This window comes from Zonotrichia albicollis, chromosome 31 (assembly GCF_047830755.1).
Source record: "Zonotrichia albicollis isolate bZonAlb1 chromosome 31, bZonAlb1.hap1, whole genome shotgun sequence".
NCBI lineage: Eukaryota > Metazoa > Chordata > Aves > Passeriformes > Passerellidae > Zonotrichia > Zonotrichia albicollis.
In genome coordinates this window covers 527,775-552,407 of record NC_133849.1, presented here as the reverse complement: position 1 = coordinate 552,407, position 24,633 = coordinate 527,775, and positions in this window count along the sequence as shown.

Here is a 24,633-nt window from a genome sequence, read left to right as displayed (position 1 = left end):
AGGAGGGCAGTCAGGGAGATGCCCAGCAAGAGGCAGAAGTGCAGGAGCTGCAGCTGCCGCGTGTCTGCCAATGCCAGCAGGAGGAAGTGGCTGATGGAGCTACTGTTGGACATCTGCTGTCTTCAGATATTGGAACCTTTTGAAGAAGGAATGACAGTGATAACTGAGGGGAGATTTCTCACAGAAAAGTCAAAGCCCTTTCTCATAGACTCATTTCTGCAATTAAACACCTCCCCCTGTCCATGTCTCAGAGATCTTACTTCACCTTGATTGCTGGAGCCCTGATTGCTGCTGGCCAATGTTGTGTGAGGAGTTGGACCTTGCCCTGCAGGACACCTGGGATTCAGCCCTGACCCCCAGTCAGTGCAGAGGAACAGTGAGGGCAGGGGCCAGTCCTGGTGTTGGGACTTGGATAAAGAATCTTCCCCTAAGGCAGAGGAACTGCCTGGGTGAAGGCATGGGGATAACAGAAGGCAGAACGAGAGATTCTGCTGCATCTGGGAAGAACAGACAGTCCAGAGAGGCAGGAGGATTGTCTGAGGCTTAGTGCAGACTGAGGGGAGCTGCTCTGTCCCTCTCTCCTGGTCCAGCTGCCTGGGACTTGCACCTTTCTGAAATCCACTTCTATGTTACCCTGGACAGCCAGGAGACACTGCTGAGAGCAGAAGGATCCCTGGCACACAGAGTGGCTCCTGCCTTTCCCAGAGTCAGGACAGTGGGCTCATTGCCAGCCTCCCAGGATGCCCTGCCCTGGGCTCCCCGGGCACAGGGAGCTGGGACACCCCATTGCTGTGCTCAGCCTGCACAGGAGGAGCCCAAGGGCTGGGGCTGGCCCTGCAGCTGGAACTGCCATTGCAGAGAGCCCCTCAGCAATGCCAGCAGCACCTGGGCAAGGCAAGGAGAGAGAGAGAGCCGGGCCTGAGGAAAAGCCTTTCCCCGGCCAGCCCTGCCCAGCCCCTGCCAGGCAGCAGCAGGGCAGGACAGTGGCCCTCAGGCCCTGGTAAGCAGGGAATGGGCACCTGGCTGCAGAGATGCCTTTCATCTCTGGGGCTGCTCTGCTGGCCCAGGAGGGACTGAGGACCCCGAGCCCCTGGGCTGAGGGCTGTGCTGGCTGCGAGGGGACACAAGAGCTGTGCTGCTCAGGGCAGTGTGTGCCCTGCAAGGCAGGGCCGGCAGGTGCCACATCTGCCCTGCAACAGGGCTTCCCTCAGCACTGCCTCCCTCCCTCCCTGCCCACGGCTCTGCTGCTGGAGCTGTCCCAGCCCCAGCTGCTCCTGTGGCCCCGGGCTCCTTCCCTGCCAGAGCTGCCAGAGCCCAGCCCTGCCCCTGGGCCAGCCCTGCCCTGCAGCTGCTCAGCCCTGCAGGGATGAAAGAACAGCTCCCCCAGCTTGGGCACCATGGAAAGGTGATGCTGCATGGATCTGGAGGCTGGGCAGGTGCAGGCACTTGCTGAGGTGCCCAGGAATCCTCAGGGTGATGGTTTAAGAAGCTCAGCCCCTGCTCTGCCATGCACAGTTGAGTTTGCATTGTCACTAAGCTGAGCCAGGGAAAAGTGTGAGCACAGATTCAGGAAATCAGAGACCCAAGCAGGAAACTACTGCCCTGAATGTGCTCATGACAAGTTCCCTCAGCAGGGCACGCCTGCTCTGCAGCACATCCTCCTCCTCCTCCTCCTCCTCCTGTGCCACAGAGAAACTGGGAGAGTCCTCCTGGCACATCCCTTAGGCTGTGGGGTGTGCTGGCTTCAGGACATCCCTCCAGGAGCACAGGGGACATTGCCCTGCACCCACACACTCACCATGCACAGGGCTGTGAAGGTCTTTCCCCAAGTGAAGTCTCAGCTCAATTGTCTTCCCATTCCTGATTGCCTTCAGCCTGTCTCTGCCTGGGTCCTGTCCCCTCAGTGCCTGCAGGCAGAGCCCTCAGCCCTGCTGGGCTGGGAGAGGATCTGGTCCTGGGAAGAGCTGTTCCTTTAAAGCTCAGTAGCACAGACACAGCACAAGGACTTTAATGAGCCTGTAGGGGATTTGGTGTTGTTTACATCAGACTCAGTCCCTGAGAGTGTCTTCAAAACATTTCTCAAAAACTTAAAATTAAATTCAAACTCTGAAATTTCTTGAAGTTTTAATGGGTCCTACTGAGAGACATGAATCAGAAAGTGTCCCTAGGTTCCAGTTAGAGCAGAACCCTGGAAGAAGTGATGACAGGTGGGGACAAACAAGGGAAAGGTGTCTCTGGTGCTGAGCACACCTGGATGTGTTTCAGGAATGCCAAGGGCCAAGGCCTGAGCCCCAGCCCCTGGCCAGGCAGATCCTGTCCCTCCCTCCTTGCTCAGGGCTCTTCCCAGATGGGCACTGGCATGTGGGGATGTGCAATGGCAAGGGCAGGAGCATGGGGCGGCCCCTGCCAGGCTGCTGAGCAGGGACAAGGAGGCAATGAGGCCCCAGCCCTGCAAGGGTCACTTGTCTCCTGCTCCTGCCTCAGGCCCAGGCCCAGCAGCCATGGCCAAAGTGCTGCCCAAGTTGGCTCTGGCAGGGCTGTCTTGCAGCTGCTGCCCATCCCTGTGCCCTGTGCAGCCCAGGCTGTCCCACGGTGTCCCTGCCCTGCGCCTCTGTCCCTGCAGGCTGTCGGCATTCCCCGGCTGCCCCACCTGGCTGGGCCCTTCCTTTGCTGACAACTCTGCCTCCTGCCTGCCTCTGCCTGCCCACACAGAGCCTGGGGCTGCTCCAGACTCCTTCTGGGGGATGTGTTGCAACACAGCCCTGCCCTGGGAGGGAAACTCCATTGTCTTTGTTCCCAAATCTGGGCCTCCCCAGATGCCCTTGGCATTAATTTTTCCTATTTCAAGCTGTTCTCCACTATGTCAAAAAGGATTCACCATCTCTGAAACCTCCCTTCAGTCCCTCAAAGGGCTCTCCTCTGCTCTCCTCAGTTTCCACCCCACTGAGCACAGAGCTCCTCTGTCCCTGTACAGTGCTCATGTGCCTGAGGCCATGGGTGCCTGGACAAAGAGGACGGTTCTTTTCTATAGGAAGGAAACCACAGAGCCCCAGGGGTTTGAAGGCAGATCAGAGGCAGTCACCAGAGGCCAAGGCCAGCCAGACCTCTCTGTCCTTGCAGCTTTTGTCTGAAAGCAACCCTTGCATATTTGTGGAGTTTTGGAGGTGGAATTCCGTTTCAGCCATGGGTGCCTGGACCAGAATGACAGTTCTTCTCCACAGGAAGGAAAGGGCAGAGCCCCAGTGTTTCAAAGGCTGATTAGAGGCAGCCCCAAGGGGGCCAAGGCCAGCCAGACCTGTTTGTCTTCACAGCTTTTCTCTTGGGGAAATCCTTGGATAGAGGGAAATTGGGAGGCCGAATCCCAAATTTTCTTCCATGGGCACCTGGACTAGAAGGAGAGTTCTTTTCTAAAAGAAGGAAAGTACAGACCCCCAGTGTTTCACAGGCAGATGAGAACTTGCCCTAAGGAAGGCAAGGGAACCTAGACAGTCCTGGCAGCTTTTGTCTTGGAGCTGTCACTGGATATCAGGAATTTTGGAGGCAGATTCCAAATTTTGGCTATGGATATGTTCTCTTGAAAGATGATTTTTTTCCCTGGACAGAAAAGCACAGCTGCCCAGTGTTTTGAAGGCAGATGAGAGGTGGCCCCCAAGATGCCAAGGCAAGCCAGAGCTGTTGCCTTCTGATACAAGGCAGGCGACCTGGTTTGGAGAGACAGCATGGCGACCCAAACTCTCCAGGGTCGCTCGGCCAAAGAGCACACAGACACCAATGTGGTGGACGGTCAAAGGCCTTTATTATCTCTTCTTGTGGGGTTTTATAATCTAGGGGTTTTTCTACCTCAGAGGGGGGTCTGTCTTTACCATCTATGGTTAGTAAGGAGTGGAAATTTACTGGGTAGGAATGGAAAATTACTGGCATGTGGTTTAGGGGGCTGTATTCCTATGTTAATTTTCTTATCTAAGGGCACAGGGGCCCTGTCTTCCCATAACATCGCGAGATCTTCCGAACGCCTGACCCTATCTACCACATCTCCCCCCCCTTTTTCACAAATGAATGAGGTAGTCATATACATAGGTACTGAAATGAGATATAAGGTTGTAGTTCGGTAAGAGAAAGGGGTTTGGTAAACCTGAGTAAGTTTTCGCCAGTCAAGTTTAGGACTTGTGGCTGGCAGTGTTCCCTGGTTGAGTTCATAGAAACTGTCGTTGGCGTATGAACAGGATGTTGGCCCATTCTAGGCGGGTCTGAACGAATGAGACCAGCTTGTTCAGCAGGCATGGTCCGAAGGTAACTGCTAGAAGCAGCAATGCCAATGGACCTATTAGGGTAGAAATCAGAGTGGTTAGCCATGGTGATTGATTGAACTAGGACTCGAACCAGCCCTGTTGGGCTTCCCTGTCCTTCTGCCTCTGAGCCAGTCTGTTTCGGAGTTCCACCATGGAGTCTCTTACGACTCCTGTGTGGACTGCATAGAAGCAGCACTCCTCTCTCAAGGTGGCACACAGGCCCCCTTGCTGCAAGAACAGGAGATCCAGACCTCGCCTGTTCTGCAAGACCACTTCCGAGAGAGAGAAGACTGACTTCTCCAGGAAGGAGATGGATTTCTCAATCCTTTGCAGGTCCTCATCGATTGTCATTTGCAGCTGGGACAGTCCTTGGTGCTGGGTCGCTAGGGCTGAGACACCCGTTGCCGTTCCTGCTGCACCTAAACCAAGCAACATCGCGATTGTTACACCTGTTATTATTTCTCTTTTGTGGAGCCGGCTGGGTTCCTCAAAAAGGTGGTACACTTCTTCGTCTGAGTGGTACAGGACCCTAGGAACAATCAGAACTTGGACACAAAAGTCGTTAGAGTCATCGAATTTGGCAAGGGACACACAGGGACTCACTCCAGATCGCTGGCAAACCCACATCCCAGGTGCGGATGGGACTACCCACTTATTGTTTTTCCTGTTAGGTTTGACTACTTTGGTGCAGACGTTGCCTTTCCGTCTAGCTAGGGTTGCATTGCCAAAGCATCTGCCCCGGCCTGTGACTTGACTCAGGGTGATTCCTTTGCGAGGGGTTTCCCATCTGCACTGGTGAGGGGCATCGGCTGTGGAGTAACTGAAGGGAGTGTTTAAAGCGATTCCTTCATAAAAGGGGGGTTTGACATCGTAACAAAGCCAGCAGGATTCGGTTAGGTTAGGGTTGGATTCGTTCAGGGATATAAAGGTAGCTTCTAACATACGAAGGATTGGGTCTGAGTCCGACCTGGCGGCGCGGTCTGTCTGAAAGGCTTCCACGTGGCTGGTTGGGACTTTGCTGACCCCTGTGGGTAAGGTTTTAGGGTAGGTTGCGTTTCTCCCCTTCGGCATGCTTTTAATCACTTTGTTTGGTCCGACCGCTCGGGGCGCCGACGGTTGGGGCCTGATAATTCGCACATTCACTCTTTCTTTTGACCCTTGAAGGACTACTGTCCACGTTCGGCCTATGGCCCAACTGGGGTGATGTGGCTGCAAGACCGTCATGTTATAGCTAGTGCATTTCGGAATTTTTGGGATTTTATGGTGATTGCGATAAAAGCTTCCCTGGAGGAAGACGGGTATTTTGCAGCTGCTGGGTGCCCAGGTGAACTATAAGAATTTGTCGGGCTCTTGTGGATCCCACCCAGGCCCTGACGGTATGGAATCTGTAACAATGGTTTCACAGCCCCAGTGCCCAAAATATCCCCACTCTGGGTGATTGCAGTAGCTTTTTCCTGGGTTTGAAGCTGGGCACCAGTAGCACAGGTACATGTGTGTGGCGTGTGGGGAATTGGGGTCTACCTTTGGTTGTCCTGGAAACAGGTCGGTAACGCGGAGCACAAAGGATGGGGTGTTTGGTGTGGTGATTTCTTTGAGCAACTTGTCACTACTAAGGTGTTGCATGATCCACCTGAATGGCTGATGGGGGTAGTGGTCTGGGCTGGCTTGTCCTCTGGCAACAAGCCCCAACAGCAAAATCACACAGAAACACCGTTGATGCTTGGGTCTCACCCGTGTGGGTCTCTCAGGCGCTGCCTGGCAGCTTGTTGGTCTGTCACTTTCCTCTGGGATGGGCATGTACGCGTCACAAGGACATCCTATGAGCATATCCTGTAAACAGAAACTCGCAATTCTCGTCAGTCTAAGTGGACACCACCTGACTTTGCCGTCCTTTTTGACAGCTGCATACCCTCTCCCCGTGAGCATCAGCCTCCAGCCCCGTTCCCATTCGCCCAGCTTGTTTCTAATTACCACCTGTGGGCCCTCCTCTAGCGTTCAGTTGGCCCAGTGCTTTTGAACGGGACTGTTTGTTTCGTCTCCCCTAGGGAACTGATTCAGTGCTAGCAAAGTGGTTGCCAGCATACGCGCCTGATCTCCTGGGGGAATGGAATTGGCAAAGCCCTCTGCCTTTGACAATACTTCTAGCTTGGTTTTCAGGGTCTGGTTTGCCCTCTCAACTATGGCCTGCCCGGTACTGTTATACGGGATACCTCGCACTAATGTGATGCCCCATTTTGAGGCGAATTCTTGCATTGGTTTGGAGGTGAAATTGGACCCGTTGTCCGTTTTGATCTGCTTGGGGATACCAAGCCAAGCCATGGCTGTCAGCCAGTGCTGAATTGTGGCTTTGGAGTTTGTTTTGGGGTGCTGTGTGTCTATGATTGTTCCACTATAAGTGTCCACTGTCTCTGCAAGCCATGCTTGGGGCCTTAGCAGTTCACACCAGGTGAAGTCCGACTGCCAGATCTCTGAAGGTTTGAGACCTCTCGGGTTGACCCCACAGGTCCATAGGGGTGACTTCTGGCAATGAGGACAAGTGGCTACCACGTGTTTTGCGTCTGCAATCGGGGTCCCGCATTTCTTCGTCAGTGAGTTGGCTCTGATGTGGAGCGAGTCATGCAGTTGATGAGCTTCCTGCAACGTCCATACGCCTTTTGCTGCGGCGTCCGCTTTGTCGTTGCCGATCTGGAAGTAACCTTTGATTGGGTCATGGCTGTTGATGTGGATGACTGACACGGTGCCCTGTTGCGAGAAGAGTGCTTCTTCCAGCATTAGGGCTGCTGCAGATGTCGACACTCCTGGTCCTGCCATGGCTAGGCAGAGCCTTGCCACGAATATAGAGTCCGTTACTATGTTGAGATGTTCTTCTTGAAAGAGTCCGCACGCCAAGACAACTGCTGTCGCCTCCAGTTGTTGCACTGACAGTGTGGAGTCACATGCTTTGACGCAATGCCATTGCTCTCCTGCCTGCCACACTGCTGTTGCGGTTGAAGTCGTGGAGGAAGCGTCTGTGAAGACCGTTGGTCCTGGCTGCAGTCGGTCCTTGACCTTTGGCGGTATGTCCACGTCGACTACGGTCAGCAGCTGAGTCCAGGGTGGTCTGGAGGAGTAGGAGATTTCTCATCCGAAGCCGGTGAGGGCAAGGGCTAGTTATTCCGATATTGTGGCTGACTCTGTGGTCGTTTGTTTGTGAAACGGAAGGTGGATGCTTGTTGGCTTGGTTCCTAGGTGTTTCAAGGCGAGTTTCCTGCCTTTCATGATGAGGTTAGTGATGCATTCGATTCCTGGGGAGAAAGCACGGGCAGGTCTTCCGAGGACCACCCATTGAATCGGTCAGGCCTTTTCAGAAGGTCCTTGGGCCAGTGCTCCCACTCCCCCCCTCGGTGGAAAGTGAACGTATAAGTCCAGTGGCAGGACTGGGTTCCATCTGGCAAGTGTGCCCGTGGACATCTGGCTTTCGATGAAGTCGAGGGACCTCGTTGCTTGCAGCGTCAGCTCCTTGGGTTCCCAGGGGTGCTTTCCTTTCAGAAGGTCATATAAAGGGTCCATAACCTTGGGAGGAATCAGGACGATGTTGCGAAGCCGCTGCAGCGATCCCACCAGGTGTTGCACGTCGTGTAGTGTTTTGATGTCCCGACGGACCTTCCCCTTGCAGGGGGTCACGTAGGAGCTTGTGATCCCCACTCCCGGGAAGGTCACACAGGGTCCTCGCTTGATCTTTGCGCTCGCGATCTTGAAGCCGTTGGCCTGAAGGGTTTCCGTGACTGTGGACACCAGGTGATCTACTTGGCTTGCTGATGGTGCTGCGACTAGGGTATGGGGAAAAATCCTGCAGTCTGGTCCCGTGTCTGCCCAGAACTGAAACCCTATGGCGTGTGGATCCTGACTGCTGTAAAGGCGGCATGTCCCCCACACCATCAGGGGTTCCTTCCCTATTCTCATGGCCAAGACTACCCAGGGGTCCTGCTCTGGGGCGTCTCCTGCTGGTCTTGTGGCAACAGCGCGGCTTGTGGCGGTGGGGGGTGCGAGCGTGTTACTGGCGGTGCTGCCCTGCTCTGCCATTGCACCGTAGGCGAGGATGCAAAATTGACTGCTCCCTGTGAGGGCATAAGGTATGAGGGTCTCCTGCCCCCCTGGGGGTTGCTGTAGCTGGGCCGCTGCATCGGGGTGTCTTCCCACAGCTCCTACAGATCCCCCTCGGGCGTGCTCAGAGTGGGGGTGCTGCCAGGGAAAGCTGTGCCGGCTGGGGACAGCTCGCTGAGTTGCTGCCCTTCCCCAGAAGCCTGGGCTGATGCAGTCGTCCTGCCACCCCTGCTTAAATACAATCCGCCCTGCCCCATCAAAAAACATGCGGCTTATTTGCGTAATATCAAAAGTGAGCAGATCGTTATTGCTAGAAAGGTCGTCCACAAGAGTGGGTACTACAGCTGAATTGACCCCTTTTTCTGAAATCGCTTTGATTTCTTTTGGGTTAACTGGGGTATATGCCCTTTGTTGGTTTCCCCCATGCTCCGGCAACCTTCACCAGGAAAGCGTTCATGGAGGCTGCCGGTGCCTGGCCCCCACACGCTGCTTTTTCTTTTCCCCAATCGGTGAGTTTGTGTTGCGATTGTTTCCTGATATTGTTTAAAGCTTTATTTGGTTTCACTCGAAACCGTATTAATTCTGCTCTCTCGGTTTCCGAGTCCGAGCCAGGCTTGGTCAGCTCTCCCGAGCTGTCTAAGCAGCTCTTTCTTGACTCTGAGGCGGAAGCAGACAGGCGGCGCATTTCCTGTGCTCCATGCCATTTTGTGCGGCTCCGACCCCGCTCCTCCCTTCAGGGATGGTGCCGTTCCCTCCCCCTGGGCTCCCCCGCCTCCTGCTGGGGGAGGTCCTTGCCCTAAAAGGACCTAATTTGAATAGAGTGCTCTGATTGGTCTTACGGTCCACCGCGGGGGCCGCCCCTTCTCCCCGCTTGCCCGTGCATGCCTTGTTAAGCAGGCTGACTGCATTTCTGCCCCCCGCCTCCTCCCTTCCGCTTTTGCCATGTGCTTGGGCGCCATTTTCAAATGCATATGGCGGGGGCGAGTTTTTACCAATCCCAGTGGGGTCCGACAATCTGACCGCGCTCCGCACCCCCTCCGCGATTCCCCACCAGAATGACCACGCGCGCCGCTCTGCCTCCCGCACCGGACCGGCAACCGGCCGGGAAGGGACAGATAGAGAAACCGCGGATTTTTCGGAAGGTTCCGCGGGGGGACTAGGACCCGGTGGGCTCGGCGAGACGGTCGGGGGGTCCCCTGGGGACTCCAAGGGGTTTCCTGGGGGCTCCGGGGGGTCTGGGCTCGGGTTTGGGAAGGGGAGGAACGCACCCGGCCCCCGCATTCTCCCGCATTCAATCTGATTGCTCTCAGAGGCGGTTTGCGTCGCGGCCCCCACCCCCAGTTTTAGGGTAGCTAATAAACTTGTACACGCGGCTTTCCACATCTTCTGTTCTTCTAACGTCTTGCGTAGGGCCTCTTCTACTTTCCCCTATGCTTTGAGGCTTTTACCACTGCCTGAGGACTTAGTATCCTCTGCTAGGGTGGCAGTGCATTTCTCCCACACTTCCGAATATAATATATTTACTGGACGTTCAATCGTCCCCAGCTCTAGGAGCCTTGCCATAGCAAGATTAGAATTCCTGAGCTCACATTTAATTCCCCATTGCTCATGAGCCTGACTTACGACCCTCGCCATGGATTCCATGGTCCACGCTGGTCCGGAGGCATATACCTCCCACTGCAGTAGGCCAGCTGCGCTGCCGCCGTCCTCTGTCCAGGCGAATTCCTGTTCCCCGGGTGCTTATCCCGGGGTTTTGGCACCAGATGTTGCCTTCTGATACAAGGCAGGCGACCTGGTTCTTAGGAAATGGCATGGCGACCCACTCTCCAGGGTCGCTCGGGTCTATGAAACGCAGACACCAATGTGGTGGATGGTCAAAAGGCTTTTATTATCTCTTCTCGTGGGGTTTTATAATCTAGGGGTTTTCTACGTCAGAGCGGGTCTGTCTTTACCATCTATGGTTAGTAAGGAGTGGAAAGTTACTGGGTAGGGAATAGAAAGTTACTGGCATCTAGTTTAGGGGGCTACATTCCTATGTTAATTTTCTTATCTAAGGGAACAGGGGCCCTGCCTTCCCGTTACATCGCGAGATCTTCCGAACGCCTGACCCTATCTACCACAGTTGGGGCAATGATAGGATGTCCCTTACCGGTGCTCCCATTGGTGACTGGTCAAGTCAGAGCTCTGGGTGAAACTCTTCCCACACTGGGGACACTCGAAGGGCCTCTTCCCTGTGTGGATGCGCTGGTACCTGATGAGGGTGAACTTATGCTTGAATCCCCTCCCACAGTCAGGGCATCAGAAGGGCCTCCCCTCTGTGTGAATCCGCGCATGCAGACGGAGATTTGAGCTGGTCTGAAACCTCTTCCCACAGGTGGGGCACTCGTAGGGCCTCTCCCAAGTGTGGATGCGCTGGTGGATGATGAGGTGGGAGTTGCACTTGAAGCCCTTCCCACACTCAGGGCAGCAGAAAGGCCTCTCCCCAGTGTGAATGAGCTGGTGCCTGAGAAGATCAGAGCTTGTCCGAAAGCTCTTCTGGCACTCGGGACACTTGTAGGGCCTCTCCCCGGTGTGGATGTGTTGGTGGGTCACAAGGGTGGACCTATAATTGAAGACCTTCCCACGTTCTCCACATTCGTAGGGCCATTCCCCAGAGTGGATCATCTGGTGGATGATCAGGGTGCTGCTGTGCCTGAAGCTCTTCTCACACTGAGCACTTGTGGGGCTTCTCCCCATCATGAAGCTGCTCATGGACCACCAGCTCTAAGCTCTGGCTGAAGCTCTGTTCATCTTCCTGGCTCAGGGTGGGTCTTCTCTCCTCAGAGCACACTGGGCTGGGTTCGCAGCCCATCCTCCTGTGGGATCTCTGAAGCATTTCCTCCCAGTTGTAATTCTGCACCATGGCACTGCTCAAAACGGCCTCTTCCTCCAGGTTCTGCTGTGGGGATTTGTCCTTCTTGGTCTCCATCCTCAGCTCCTTCTCAGGGGGAGGAAGGACAAGGAGAGGATAGGATTTGCCTCCATGCCAGAGGGAAAGGGAAGGAGATCCCCCCCAGTGCATCCCAGGTAGGACGGGGTTGGCAGCAGGGGTGTCTTGCAGCTGGGGGCTGTGCTGGGCTGGGAGATGGAGCAGGAGAGAGGGAGAAAGGGGCACTGACTTCCTCCTCACCTGCCTGGGTGTCCTGGGGCATCTTCCTCTTCCTTGCAGTCTCTCCCTCCATCTGGCTAAGTTTTAGGAATGGGAAATTCTGTTTTGGGAGGAAAACAAGAAATGAGCACACTAAATTTTGTATTGGATTGAAGGCAAACCAGGGGGAGAGTCTAAGTCAGAATTCCAATTCATAAACAAAATTAGGATCAAGGCAATGATACAGAAACCCTGCCTTAAACTGACAGAGTCATGATATAACCTGACACCCTGTTGGTCAGGGTGGTGGCTGCAGTCCCATTAAATGGTGGCTGCAGTCCTGTTGGAGTGATGAACGTGATTCTGTCCAAGAAGTGATGCTGTAGAAGGGTCTGGTCTTCCTCTGAAGGTCCAGTGGTGGTTATAGAGCTCTTGTCCTCTGGGAATCCAGTAGGCAAGGTGCTGCTGGTGTTGCCAGCCTCAGCTTATATCCATGTAGGAATGCTTGGATCCTCCCCCTGGGTGGAGCGTCCCACAAGGGGATGATGGATTTTTATCAGTCCTGCAGTGACACTCAATGGCCCATTAGCAGAAGATATCTCCCCTGGAGGGCGTTATCAGGGCTGAGTCATGGAAGAGATAAAGAACACTGCCCCACCTGTTTATAGCAGTTGATGAAGATGGGGATTGAAAACGTGCATTTGGTTACATCTTGCATTGCAACCGGAAACAGGGGGGTAATCCCTGCTCAGGGGGTGAACACCACCCCTCTTACCCAAACTGGCTCAGGTGTAAAACCCCCACCCTAGGAATGCCCCACAAACGGGGGACAATGTCACACTTGCCCTGTCCCAGGTGAGGTCTCTGTCCCTGTCACTCCCTTACTCTCCCCCCTTTTCTTTTTCTCTCCAACTCTCTCTCTACCTCACATTTACTGTTCAATAAATCCACCTTGGATTTGTTCTTTTTAGTACCTTAATTGGGGCAGAGGAATCTCTCCAAAACTTTTCTTAAGCAGATTGCAACATTATTTTGCCATAGTGGGTTCAGGGTGCTGTGGTGTGTTTTTAGTTTCCGGGTCCCTTCCTCAGGTGTGCCAATGTTCCCTTCTCCCTTCCCCCTCGCCCCTTGCTGAGTGTGCCCTGTCAATCAGGCTTAACATACCAGCAAGGCGTCGTGTGGTTGGTCTATTTCAAAGGATGCTCCTCAGGCCTGGGGGACATTGGCCCGTATAGGCGTCCCTAGTCCCTTGAGACCCTGCCCCTTTCACCTGGTTGGTAGCTCACCTGTCCCCTCCCCTTCCCCTGTCCCTGAGCTTAAAAGGTTAATCAGACCATGCGGCCGGTATTCCGTGGGAGCAGTTGCCCCGGTTCAGACCTCTGTAACCATGGAATAAACATCTGGATGTAACCGTTCAGCAGAATCCTCTCCTTTCTCTCTTCACCATCGCCAGAAGCTCTCTCTTCTGAGGTAAACGGAGTTCCTGACAAGCCTGGACTTGTTCAGTGCCCTGCTGCAATCTCCAGCAGCCAAGGTATCTCTGGGGTAAAACACCACAGTGCCGCCTTTGGCCCAGCAGCAAGGGTCAGGACTGGCCCAGGCACCATCTAACTGGTTATATTGGGATTCATATTCCAATATATTGGCGTCCCTGGGTGGGCAAAGCGACTCCGCAGCCCGAGAACGGACTCGCAGTACCTCGGAGAAGCTTCTGGCAGCTGTGCATCCCGCTGGAAGGGCTTTGGTTGCATCGCCCTCAGCTAGAGACTTTGGGAATATTCCCAGAAAAAGTTTCGTGGACTGTTCGGCGCCTCTGGAAAGCCCGGCTCCCTTGTGGTGAGCAGTCTTTCCAAAAGGAGAAGACGGTAGCCTCTCTTGCACACAGAGAGGTCCTTTTCCGGTGAAGAAACCTGCCTGTACCCAGCCACCTACAGCTTCCATTTCACGTGAGTATCTCTGCTTTCGGTAGAGCAGAAGCTCAAAAACAGACTCTGCCGTGAGTTCTGTTCCTTTTTACCTTTGCATTTTTGGCTGCGCAGCCCCACAGACGGGAATTCATTGCGTTCTAGGCTTTTAGCTTTCTGCCACGTGTTTCACTGTCTTTTGGAATTTGCGCTGGAGCGGGATCGCTCTCTGCCCTTCCCCCCCGGCTTGGCAGTGTGCTCAGCTCTCTACACGTGGTCGGGGGACTCTCTTTCTCTCTCTGTGCGGGGGACGGGGGGGCTCCCGGCTCTCTGCTCCGCGGAGGACTCTCTTTCTCTCTCTGTGTGGGGGAGGGGGGGGGCTCTCTTTTCACGTGGCCGGGGGATCTCTCTCGGTGTGGGGTGGGGAGTGCTCTTTGCACACACGGCGCGGGGGCCCAGGTTTTGGCTTGCCACGTGGAGTGGCTGCTCTCTCTGCTCCGCGGGGGAGCTGCATTCCACGGCGGAGGACGCTTTGTTTCTGCCTCAGTTTGGCAGGGCGTGCCCTGCTGCTGGTGCCCGGGAATTTTATAAGCAGTATATACAGCTGCATTGTGAAGCTTTTGTCTGCTCGTTATAGCTTTCTATCTGTGTTTTTTTTAGAAATTGGTAGCTGATTTTAGCTTTGCTTTTGGTCAGGCGGGATTAAGTACTTTGCTTTTTACATCTTACATGGGTTCCAAACTTAGCATGGTACAAAAGGGAGTGTATTATAATATTGTTAGCATTTTAGTAAATGGCAATGTGAAGTTCTATAAAGGAAAATTGAAACAGTTTATAAGATGGCTTTTTCTGCAGTTCCCAAACATTTCCCCTGAAGAAATCCACAATATTCAATTCTGGGATAAAGTTGGGAATTAATTGATAACCTTAGGACAATCTAGCAAATCACCCTCAGCTAAATTTGTGTTCTGGAGTTTACAAATTCGAACAGCATTGCTCAAACAAAAGGAAATGCAGAAAAAGCCAAATGTAAAGCCAAATACCTCTGCTCTCCCTGTTTCTCCCTCTCCTAGCTCAAAAAACGCTAAACCTCTTTACCCAAAACTTGGTGGCTTTCTGGAGAGCAGTGATGCCCAAAATGGCCCCCAGTCCCTAGGGGGTCCACAAGATGGCGGATGCCATGTGGCATCTTCCCAAACCTGGTCTTCTTCTTCCCAAAATCCTCTTAAGCATTCCAAAATTCCATCCTCATCCCCCTCTCCTCCTGTTCCTCGTGACAGCTTCCCCCCTCCCCCCACCTTTCCTGCAGTACCCTCGTCTCCGCCCCTCTACTCCTCCCAGGGGGCGTCTGCTGACGTGATGTCACCAGGTGTCCCCACCCCCTGCCCGCCCCTTGACCCCGCCCCTTGTTCCCACGGTTGCCCTGCCCCTTGCTGGCTCCCTGTCCCCACCCCTCCCCGAGTTCCCATGGTGGGGACACACCCACTGCCTGTCCCCAAACCTGTAGCTGTGATCCCAATGCTTCTGATTCCAGAGATACAGAGCAGGGGACGGCAGACCCAATGCATAATCCCATGTTGTCACTAGTTCCTGCTACCTTTCAGCCTGCAGCTCAGGGAGGAGCAGCTCCAACTGCTAATTGGAGGGAGTTCTTTTGGACAACAATTGATTAAAGAGATCTGTAAATCTCATAAGGAATATGGTCCACACAGTCCATATTTCCATGGCCTTTTAAATTCTGAATTGAGTAGGACTGTGGTAGTCCCACATGACTTAAAACAGCTTTTTTCCTGCCTCATGACCTCCACGGAATTCAAATTACGGGAATCAGCATTGAAACAACTGCTAAAAGATGCTCTCCCAGGCTTACAGGCTGATCCAAACACAGCGAAAGACAACAGTGGTAACCCTATCACCATTGAGCACCTCTGTGGTGAGGGCCAGTGGTCTTCTCCCTCAGTCCAAGCTACTGCAATTCCTGCAGAAACACTCGAGAAGGTAAAAGAAGCACCTGAAAAAGCATTCTTTTCCCTCCAACCTGAGGGGCCTTTGGAGCCCTATAGTAGAATTTAACAGCTACCATCATAGCCTTTTTTGAAATTTGTAGAAAGGCTAACTAGAGCCATTGAAATACAGGTTAAAAAGGAAAATGCTAGGGAAGCAATTTTAGAGGAAATAGCATTTACAATACAAATGAACAGTGTCGAGCGGCAATCCTGAGCCTTCCTATAGAACCTCCCCCTACACTAAAAGATATGCTTCTAGTCTGTAACAGGAAAGTGCCTCTGATGACTGTGGCTGAAGACACCAGACCAAGGCTGCTGCCAAGACCACCTCAGCGTGTCGCTGTTGCCAGCCCTGCACCTATTCCCTCAGCATAGCAGTACCCTGGGCAGCAGCAGAGACCAGCAATGGTTGAGCCCACTAAACCATGCCTGCTTTGTAATAACCAAGGACACTGGAGTAACCAGTGCCCCCTGAAAAGGGAATTTGATGAATTTAGAAATGGCAGGGGAGGAGAACTACAAGCCCTCCCTGGCGGTCAACAACAAAAAAACTGAAAAGAGAGCGCCCGCCTGCCAGGCTTGCAGACATAAAAAGAGCAGGCCAAGAGAATAAGGGTAGCAAAACAAATCAAGCGCGCGATAACATTAACATTTGTGTAAGTGAAGCAGGTGCTTCAAAGACCAAGTCTGCTAGTCCACTGTTGAAGGTGAAACAAAATAACCTTTGTTATGATTTAAGTGATTCTGTATTAACCGCATCTTCTGTCAATGAGCCTTACAGGTTGCAGCTGACAGAGTCACTCCACCTGAAGGACACTGACTGGCATTTTGTCTCTGTAAATCCTGAACAGAAGGGTACTTGGAACCAAATTCGTTGTAAGTACATCGTCATTGAGGACACCAAACACACACCACAAGAGATCGAAATTGCTCCGGGAATGACAACATCAGATCCCAAGCAATTTGTTCTCGGCCTGCACTGTTTCCACCCACCCCTGTTTCTTCCCAAGGGACAAATTGTTGCTCAAGCTATCCCTGTGCCATCTTTACCTGAAAATGTCGATAAACAAGGGCCCACAGTCACCCGGGTCCAAGTTATTGGGACAGATAAACCCAAATGGTGGTGCAATGTCAGTGGGGGTGGGGAGTCTAAACGCATTGAGATGCTTGTAGACACAGGTGCAGACTGCACAGTGATTCCAGTACAAGACTGGCCAGCACATTGGCCTTTGCAAAATGTTGCTGGTCACCTTCAAGGTGTAGGAGGTCTGCAATTGGCAAAACAATCCAAAAGCATTATTCAATTCGAGGGTCCAAACGGACAATTGGCAAATATCCGTCCATTTGTGTTAGATTATTCAGAACCTTTGTTAGGGAGAGATTTAATAGCCCAGTGGGGTGTCACAATTGATATTCCAGACTCTCCACAGCATTTTTGGGCAGCAGTCATTGAACAACAGCGCCCTACCCAAAAACTGAAGTGGAAAACAGACAAACCAGTTGATGTGAAACAGTGGCCATTCAGTAAACAAAAAATAAAGGTGCTTGAGGAACTAGTAGAAGAGCAACTAAAAAAGGGCCACATTGTGGAGACCATGTCCCCATGGAACTCTCCAGTGTTTGTCATCCAAAAAGCTGACAAAAAGAGGTGGCGACTCCTCTGTGACCTCTGACAAATTAATAATGTAATTGAAGATATGGGTTCTCCCCAACCTGGTATGCCATCCCCAACAATGCTTCCCCAAGATTGGAAATTAGCTGTTATTGATATTAAAGATTGTTTTTTCCAAATCCCATTGCACCCTGATGATGCACCGCGTTTTGCATTCTCTGTCCCTTCTATCAATTCAGAAGCTCCTATGAAAAGGTACCATTGGACCGTTCTCCCTTAGGGATTAAAGGTATCTCCAGCTATCTGCCAGTGGTATGTCTCTTCCCTGCTTTCCCCAGTGCGTGCAGCCGCAGAGAAAGCCATCATCTATCATTATTTGGATGATATCCTTGTGTGTGCCCCCAATGATGCTTTACTCACACATGCGCTTGACCTAACGATCGATGCATTGATTGTTGCAGGGTTCGAGCTCCAGGAAAAGAAAATTCAAAAGATGCCACCTTGGAAGTATTTGGGCTTAGAAATTGGAAATAGGACCATTGTTCCTCAAAAACTAGAAATCAATCCAAGGATCAAGACCCTTGCGGATGTCCACAAGTTGTGTGGGTCTTTGAATTGGGTAAGACCATGGCTTGGTCTGACTAATGAAGACCTTGCCCCTCTTTTCAATTTATTGAAAGGGGGAGAGGACCCAGGTGCTCCTAGGTCTATTACCCCAGAGGCACGGAAAGCTCTAGAAAAGGTTCAGATTGCAATGTCCACAAGACAGGCCCACTGATGCCGGCCTGATCTGCCATTCAAATTTATCATCCTAGGTAAGTTGCCACACCTCCATGGAATTATTTTCCAGTGGGAGGAAAAACAAACACCTAAGGCAAAGGACACACCAAAAAAGGACCGGGACCAGAGGGACTCTCTCTTGATCATAGAATGGGTTTTCCTCAGTCACAAAAGGTCCAAGAGACTGACAAAGCCTCAGGAGCTGTTAGCGGAACTGATCCGGAAAGCAATGACCCGGATCAGGGAGTTAGCAGGATGGGATTTTAAGTGCATTCACATTCCAGTTGAGTTAAAATCAGGTCAAAATACGATGAAAATACTGGAACAATTGTTTCAAGAAAATGAAGTGTTGCAGTTTGCTCTGGATTCCTACTCAGGACAAATTTCGGTAGCGCGGCCCGCTCACAAATTGTTTGAACAAGATGTTCAATTTACTTTAAAATTAAGAACTGCTCTAAGTGGGAGACCTTTAAAAAGGGCTCTAACTGTCTTTACAGATGCGTCCGGGAGGTCACACAAGTCCGTTATGACTTGGAAGGATCCTCAAACCCAGCAGTGGGAGACGGACATTGCTGAGGTGGAAGGTTCACCTCAGGTTGCTGAATTGGCTGCGGTTGTTAGGGCTTTTGAAAGGTTCTCAGAACCATTTAATCTGATTACAGACTCTGCATACGTGGCAGGAGTAGTATCCAGAGCAGATCAAGCAATACTGCAAGATGTATCTAACATTGCACTTTTTGAATTGCTCTCAAAACTGGTAAAGTTAGTCACTCACCGAGAGCAACCCTTTTATGTGATGCATGTCAGGTCACACACTGACTTGCCAGGGTTTATCGCTGAAGGCAACAGAAGGGCAGATGCTCTTGCTGCACCTGCAGTGATGGCCACTCTCCCAAATGTTTTTGAACAGGCAAAAATCAGCCACCAGCTTTTCCACCAAAATGCACCTGGCCTGGTTTGCCAGTTTAACATCACTCGAGAACAGGCCAAAGCGATTGTGGCCACGTGCCCAAATTGCCAACAACATGCACTCCCTACAGGGAGTACGGGAGCAAACACAAGGGGACTGAACAGTTGTGAACTGTGGCAAACAGATGTAACACACATACAGGCTTTTGGACGGCAGAAATATGTTCATGTTAGTGTAGATATCTTTTCTGGAGCGGTCTATGCTTCTGCCCACACAGGAGAATCATCTATTGATGCTATTAAGCACCTCTTACAGGCTATTTCTTTCATGGGCATCCCCAAGGAGCTGAAAACTGATAATGGGCCTGCTTATAAATCCAAGGAATTTGGGAGCTTCCTGCAGCAATGGGGAGTAGAGCATAAAACTGGCATCCCCTACTCCCCTACAGGTCAAGCCATTGTAGAAAGAACTCACCGTGATATTAAAAGGGTCCTGGACCAGCAACAAAAGGTTCTGAAGGTAGAACCTCCCCACATCCGGTTATCCAGGGCACTATTCACAATCAATTTTCTGAATTGTTCTTTTGACAGCCTGAACCCACCCATCCTACGCCACTTTGGGGGGAGCAGTCACAGGTTGATGAAAGAAAAACCTCCGGTTTTAGTAAAGGACCCTGAGACTTGGAAAATGGTGGGACCTTACAAATTGGTTACTTGGGGACGTGGATACGCCTGTGTGTCCACCCCCTCTGGTTTAAGGTGGGTTCCTTCCAAATGGGTAAAGCCCTTTGTTCCCAAAGTCTCAGAGAAATCTGCAGAAGCACCCCAGGTTGCTCACGCTGCCTGAAGAAGAAAACGCCGCACCCGTTCTCTGGAGGAAATTCCATTTAAGCCTCCTATCTGGAATAGTTTGTAATATATGTTTGTCTCAAGTTTTTGTACCAGTTTAGATCCCACTGTTCGTGTGTAGCCTCAAGATGCCATGAGACCAAGCCTGCTTCTCGTCCTACTCGTGATCATCCCACCTGCGATATCCTACATAGTACCGCAGCCCAAACCACATATGGACTACCTTGACAAAGGTTCTCGGACATCAACAGAGAAACTGACAACTGGCTGAATGGACTGTTCAAAGGCTGGGGACTCTCGGGCTGGTTGGGATCTGTTCTGAAAACTGTGTTTTTAGTGCTGTTTATTTTAGTTAGAGTTATTGTATTTGTTAGCATTGGTTTTGGACTAATTAAACGCATGGTTCTCAAGTTAATTTCAAGCTCATCTCCCCCTCCTGAAGTCTACCATTTGGAAGCCCTCAGTGCTCCAATGGATGACCTGGAGGCCTCAGTGGAAAACACTGACCCTCCTGTAGAAGAAGAACCGATTTACCAACCATGGTTTGGCAATCATTCTGCACCATAAATACAGTCCTCTTCTTTTTAAACAAAACTAGGGGGAGATGTTGTGGTGTGGTTTTAGTTTCCGGATCCCTTCCTCAGGTGTGCCAATGTTCCCTTCTCCCTTCCCCCTCGCCCCTTGCTGAGTGTGCCCTGTCAATCAGGCTTAACATACCAGCAAGGCGTCGTGTGGTTGGTCTATTTCAAAGGATGCTCCTCAGGCCTGGGGGACATTGGCCCGTATAGGTGTCCCTAGTCCCTTGAGACCCTGCCCCTTTCACCTGGTTGGTAGCTCACCTGTCCCCTCCCCTTCTCCTGTCCCTGAGCTTAAAAGGTTAATCAGACCATGCGGCCGGTATTCCGTGGGAGCAGTTGCCCCGGTTCAGACCTCTGTAACCATGGAATAAACATCTGGATGTAACCGTTCAGCGGAATCCTCTCCTTTCTCTCTTCACCATCGCCAGAAGCTCTCTCTTCTGAGGTAAACGGAGTTCCTGACAAGCCTGGACTTGTTCAGTGCCCTGCCGCAATCTCCAGCAGCCAAGGTATCTCTGGGGTGAATTACACCACAGTGCTGCCTTTGGCCCAGCAGCGAGGGTCAGAACTGGCCCGGGCACCATCTAACTGGTTATATTGGGATTCATATTCCAATATCAGGGCACGGTTGTCTGACCCCAAGTGCCTTTGACAACAGCATGGTTTCCTCCTCTGAGGATGTTATGGTTCTCTCTGGAGGAACTCTTGGAAACTTGGACACAGCTTCCTCTGAGTACCTTATGGGAGAACTGATGAGGAAAATGGCTGTAAGAGGTGGCCAGTGAAAAGAAATAATTTTGTTGTCCTTCCTTGAAAAGTTTGTTAAAATCACTGGAGGAAAGTGAGCAAATGTTACCAGCAAGACTGACAAGGTTCATTCACCCCATGGTGAGGAACACAAGGCTGCTAAAAGTCACACAAAAAGCGCAATTCAAGTAGCTAAATTCCCAAATAACTCTGGAATTCACAGGCTTGGGTTCTTTGCCAAATGTGAGAATCATTATTCCTTTCATCCCTGTCACCTTTGTGACAGCTACAGTTTCCCCTTTCTTTTTAATAATCTCTATTGGGCCTAATTTCCACTTTTCTTTTATTGGAACCTGCCAGCAGTTGAGCTGGAGCTGTGCAGGAACCAATGAAACTTGGAATTGTCACAGAATTTCTTCTATTGTCAGTTTATTCCTGTTTGGGATTTGTTTGCATTTCAATCACATGTGACTCTCGGGAAAATCAAATATTCATCAAAGTATTTTATGTAGGATTAAGTTTGATTTCTGCCTAGTTTATTTTGTCCAGTGCCCTGGGGATGCTCAAGGGGTCTCTGTGCCTCTTGCACTGGGGGACACTCAGGAGGAATTTGTTGCGATTGTCCCTGTCCCTGTCACCCTAGCCCATGCCTGGGGGTGTCCTTGTCCCTGTCACCCCAGGCCATTCCCCAGAGGGTCTCCATTGTTCTCACCCCAGGGAATGCCTGGGGGGTCTCCCTCCCTCTCACCCCTGTGCCAGGGGATGCTCGGTGCAGTCTCTGTCCCTCTCAGCCCAGGGGATGCTCGGGCTCTCTGTCCCCTCACCCTGGGGGATGCTCAGGGGGTCTCCATCCCTCTGGCCTCAGGCAATGACTGTGCAGGGCTGGGGACCAGGGGCTCTGTGTCCCTCTCACCCCTGAGGGTGCTCGGGGCTGGGGGGGCTCTCCGACCTTCTCACCCCTGGGGAGGCCGGGGGGGTCTCTGTCCCTCTCATCCCTGGTGTGACCCCACCCAAACATCATCGTGGTCAGAGGGACAGAGACACCCCCAAACCCCCAGAAGGGCTGAACCTGGGATTTGGTTTGGGGCTGAGGATTTAGGAAGGGGCTGGAATTGGGGCTGGGATTGGAGTTGGGACTGAGATTTGGATTAGAGCTGGGATTGGGGTTAAGGCTAGACATGGGATTGGCTTTAGGGCTGGGGTTGGGATTGGGTCTGGGGCTAAACAAGTTTGGCACTGGGATGAGAATGAATACAGAACTGTGAGTGTGTCTAAACATGGAGTGAGATTGAGACCAGGATAAGGGTCAGGTTTGGGACTGAGTTCACCCAGAGCGGGACAGAGGGGATGTCACTGCAGGATGTCCCTGGCATCATCCCAGCCCTCCTCAGGCACCTCCACACATGGGGGGCAGCTGGGTGCCTCAAGATCCAGGTGCTCCCACGCTCCCACCTCAATACGAGGTGAGCATTCCCTGAGGGCAGCCCTGACTTTGACCCTTGGGGCTCTGATATCAGCTGTCACATCCCTGTGGGAGCAGCTACAGACAGGAGGAGAGATTCCCCCCCCCTCTAATTCAAGTGGAAAGATGAAGCCCAGCTGCCCTTTTCTTCTGGTGCCTCCTCCTCTCCTTTGGCAAGGATGTCAAACTCACCAGAAGTAGGAAAATCCCCATTCCCTGTGTCCTGGAAATCTCGGGAATGCCCCTCTGGGATCCATGGCACACACTCCCAGGGGCTGGAATTCCAGTTCCCTGCCAGCAAAAGATGTTCCTGCCCTGTAAGGAAAAGCTCTCAAGAAGGAGCCAAAAGCCAAGTGGAGCAAGATCCTACAGTGACATTTCACTCCCAGCCTTCATATCTTCACCCATGGTTGTTGTAGGTCCTGGATTGGGAATTAAATCAGGGCAGGGTCTTTGGTGGGAGCTGCCCTGGGTCAAGGGAGACACTGAGAGAGAAACAGAGCAGGGAAAGAAAGGCAGGAGAGAAAGGAGGGCACAAACACAATCAGCTGAGAAGGTGGTACTCTGGAAACAGACCAGAACTGACTGAAAAGGAATATGTCAGAATGAAATAATTTTGCACATTTTATTAACTATTAAAGCACAATTTCTTCATTTTCTCACAAACCTCCTCCCAGTGTCATTGAGCAGAGCTATCAGAAAATTCTTCACTCTGAGTGGATGTTCCAGGCTGCAGCTACAAGGAAACAGGGAATGGGGATTTTCCTGCTCCTGGGGAGTTTGACATCCTCAGCTGATGAGAGGAGGAGGCACCAGAAGAAAAGAGCAGCTGGGCTTTTTCCATCCACAAGTTCAGCCTTTCTGGAGGTTTGGGGGTGTCTCTGTCCCTCTGACCCTGATCATGTTTGGGTGGGGCCACACCAGGGATGAGAGGGACAGAGACCCCCCCCCGGCCTCCCCAGGGGTGAGAAGGTCGGAGAGCCCCCCCAGCCCCGAGCACCCTCAGGGGTGAGAGGGACACAGAGCCCCTGGTCCCCAGCCCTGCACAGTCATTGCCTGAGGCCAGAGGGACGGAGACCCCCTGAGCATCCCCCAGGGTGAGGGGACAGAAACCCCCAAGCATCCCCTGGGCTGAGAGGGACAGAGACTGTCCCGAGCATCCCCTGGCACAGGGGTGAGAGGGAGGTAGACCCCCCAGGCATTCCCTGGGGTGAGAACAATGGAGACCCTCTGGGGAATGGCCTGGGGTGACAGGGACTGGGACAAACCTCCTAGGGAATGGTGTGGGACAGGGTAAAACCTCCCGAAGCACACCCCAGGGCCAGAGGCACAGAGGCTCCTCGATCAACCCTGGGCACCAGACAAAGTAATGTTGTTTCTTGTCAAAAATCAAAATTAATCCTAGATAAAATGCCTTGAATTTGCTTTTCTCACAAGTCACTTGTGATGGAAATGCAAACAAATCCCAAAATTTTATAAACTTACAATAGAAGCTGTTTTGTGGCAAATCCAAATTCTATTGGTCCTGCATAGCTCCAGCTCAGCTGCTGGCACATTCTGATGAAAGAAAAGTCGAAATTAGGCCCCATATGGGTAATGAAAAGGGAGGGGAAGCTCTGTGTAGCTGTCACAAAGGTGACAGGGACAAAGAGAAAAAGTATTCTCACATTTGGCAAAGCCTCCAGCCTTTGAAAGAGAGTGACAGGGATAGAGACCTCACCTGGGGCAGAGCAAGTGTGACATTGTCCCCCATTTGTGTGACATTCCCAGGGTGGGGGTTTTACACCTGAGCCAGTTTGGGTAAGGGGGGTGGTGTTCACCCCCTGAGCAGGGATTACCCCCCTGTTTCCGGTTGCAATGCAAGATGTAACCAAATGCACGTTTTCAATCCCCATCTTCATCAACTGCTATAAACAGGTGGGGCAGTGTTCTTTATCTCTTCCATGACTCAGCCCTGATAACGCCCTCCAGGGGAGATATCTTCTGCTAATGGGCCATTGAGTGTCACTGCAGGACTGATAAAAATCCATCATCCCCTTGTGGGACGCTCCACCCAGGGGGAGGATCCAAGCATTCCTACATGGATATAAGCTGAGGCTGGCAACACCAGCAGCACCTTGCCTACTGGATTCCCAGAGGACAAGAGCTCTATAACCACCACTGGACCTTCAGAGGAAGACCAGACCCTTCTACAGCATCACTTCTTGGACAGAATCACGTTCATCACTCCAACAGGACTGCAGCCACCATTTAATGGGACTGCAGCCACCACCCTGACCAACAGGGT